Below are 3067 nucleotides of genomic sequence, written 5' to 3'. Positions count from 1 at the left end.
CAGACAGATGGTAGAGAAACAGCAGAGCTGAAAACTGGTGGACCATATCTTTATTCTAGCTTTGCACCCTGCTGGCAAGTAAAAACACACAGGGCACCAAACCCCACTCATTCAGCACTCACAAAGCTACTGACACATCTGGGTTTTCCTAGAATCAAAGGCCCCCACCAGTCTTAGTGAAGCTCGCAAGAGCCCTCACCTCTGTTCCCAATCTCTCTTCTCCTCTCTGCACAAACTCTGTACAAACTGGCTTCTCCTTCAGCACCCCGCCAACTTGGCTGCTTTTCTGCAAAAACATGGCCTCCTCTTCCTAAAACTTTTTAGTGCAAAAACCCCTCCTCCAGCACATATTAGCATAACCAAGCCCCTTCCCAAACAGGAAGGTAATTAGCTGTTCCACCTGGCAGAGGCCATTTTTAACAATAACAGTGAGCAAAATCAAATAACACAAATTTTACAAACTTATTTGCCCATCACCTAGTTATACACAAGGCATTAATAAATGTTTCTTGAGTGACTCAGTGATCTAAATTAAGTTTTTTGAAATCTTACTAAAATAAAACTTAAATTACTGAGTACCAGGAGTGCAGAATCTCAGTTGTCACCAAATGACTGAGATATTAACTTTACTCACTACAGTCTAGAGCAGTGATAGTCAACCTGGTCCCTACTGCCCACTAGTGGGCATTCCAGCTTTCATGGTGGGTGGTAGTGGAGCAACCAAAGTATAAATAAAAAGATAGATATAACTATAGTAAGTTGTTTTATAAAGATTTAGTCTGCCAAACTTAGTGAAAATCTGACATAAAATACTTGGTAAGTAATTATTATTATATGCTTTAACTTGCTGTAACTCTGCTTTATAAATCTTATAAAGAAAAGTTACTTCCCTACTTTATAAATCACCATTACTGTAGAACTGGTGGGCAGTTAGAAAATTTTACTACTAACAGAGATACAAAAGTGGGCGGTAGGTATAAAAAGGTTGACTACCCCTGGTCTAGAGGGATGTTTTGAAATATAGTATGTTAATTGAAAATTTGAGATATAATGTGGTCAACAGATCAGGAGATGACTGCCATTGAAAAGTTAGTTTGCTACAATTTCCAAGAGGAGGGGCATGCCACAGTATGGGTGGAGGCACAAGAACACCAGGGTTGGTCAGGAGGCAGAGGGAGAATGGGAAGCTGTGGGTAAGAGCCACAACTCTTTTACCCACAATTCCCTGTGATTTCTGTGGGAAGAAATGGGTGATTCAGGGTAAGCAGGTTTAGATTGGCTAGTTTGAATATTTTCAGCGGGCTCTGGGGTGTGGGGACTGTCTCTAGTTGTTTGGGACCCGGTAATGTGGTGATTAGGGTTATGGATAGTGACCCTAGAGTCTGAGAACCAAGTCAAGCTGGCGATTGGCTGGAACTTGAAAAGTGTGAGTTGTTTACTCTCTCTAGGAACTGGCTAACCTGGGAGGGATAGTCTCTCCAGGGGCAGCAAGGTCCCAAATATCAAAGCATCAGAATTCAGAAAGCAAGAGGGTTGGTTAACACATGGGAGAATATATCAGGTGGGACCAGGTGTCTGCTAGGCTTGGAGAGGGGCTGCAGGTGGGAAAGGTCTACAAAGAACGACTTGAGTTCAGGTGATGGAAAAAAAAGTATATGTTTTGTTTTGATACCTCAAGTGTATAAAAGAGCTAGAACATGAAAGAGAGACAAAAAATTGGCTGGGGATGGGCCTGCTTTTACCCTCATGCTCCGAGCTCTCGGAAAGCCCTTGCTGGGGGAACCAGGAGCTGAGCCTGTATTACACAAAGGCTGGGAGTAGGTTAGCTCTCCAGGAGAGAAGAGAGAATATTTTTTCCCCTTCTCAGTTTTTAATTGTCTTTTACAATTAATCTGGAAGTGTTAGGAAACTATATAAATAAGACACATAGATAATCAAGTATAAAAATGCAGTGGTTTTGTCTCTGAGATACTATAAAAGGATTCTAAGTTTTTTGTTCCTTAGGAGTTACTTATTAGAGGAAGAGAAAGAGAGCAGAGGAGAAGTCAAAGAAAAATGTCCTTGTATCACATGGGAGTTTTATTCTTCTTTCATTAGATTCTGTGAAAACAAGAGTAAGTTGAGGCCAATGAACAGAACCCTGCAGTCACCTACATACCACCTAAGCATTCATTACTTTTCATTTACCAAATATTTACTGAAGGTCTGTTCTGTGTTCATCACTGTGCAAGCAGTAAATGAACTGAATAAAGATCCATCTTTATGAAGCTAATATTTTAATTGGGGGAGGATAATAGCCAAAGCCACAGCAAGATAATTACTGATTGAGATAACTTTTTGATGAAAATAACAGAATGAAAAAAAAATTGAGACATAGAGAAGGAAGCCAATTTAGATAGTGTGGTTAGTAAAGGTCTCTCTGAGGAAGTGATATTTGTCTGAGGCAGGAAAGATGCGAGGAGCCAGCTAAACAAAGAGCTGGAGAAAAAGTGTTACAGGCAGAAAGAATGACAGTAAAATGGCTTTGAGCAAGAAGTAGTTGGTGTGTTGAGATGGCCAGTGTCTCTGATGCTTGATGACAGAGATGAGAGTAATGTGAGTTCAAGTTAGCATTCCAGCTATTGGAGCATAACAAGCTACCTCTAATGGTGGCTTAAAAGAACTGTTTTATAGTGCTCCCAGACTTGAGGCTTAGGAACCAGGCAGGGTTTGGCGAGGATTTTTAGCCTGGTGGCATCTACTGAGGGTTCTCACTGGCACTCAGCCGGTGGCCCTTGTGGCAAGAAGGCTTCATTCACCCGATATGGTATCTGTGCAGGTGTGATGACTCATTTTTTGGTGTCAGTTTTGGTGGGCCATGTGCCCAGCTATTTGTTCAGACATTATTCTAGATGTTTTTATGAGAGTGTTTTGGATGAGATTTTTAAATTGGTGACTTTGAGTAAAGCACATTACCCTCCAGAATGTGGGTAGGCCTCATCTAATTAGTTGAATGTGGTAATAGACTAAAGATGGATCTTTCCTGATCAAGAAAGAATTCTGCCAGCAGGACTTTAACTGCAACCCT

This window comes from Saccopteryx bilineata, chromosome 2 (assembly GCF_036850765.1).
Source record: "Saccopteryx bilineata isolate mSacBil1 chromosome 2, mSacBil1_pri_phased_curated, whole genome shotgun sequence".
NCBI classification, from domain to species: Eukaryota; Metazoa; Chordata; class Mammalia; order Chiroptera; family Emballonuridae; genus Saccopteryx; species Saccopteryx bilineata.
This window is presented reverse-complemented; position numbering follows the sequence as displayed.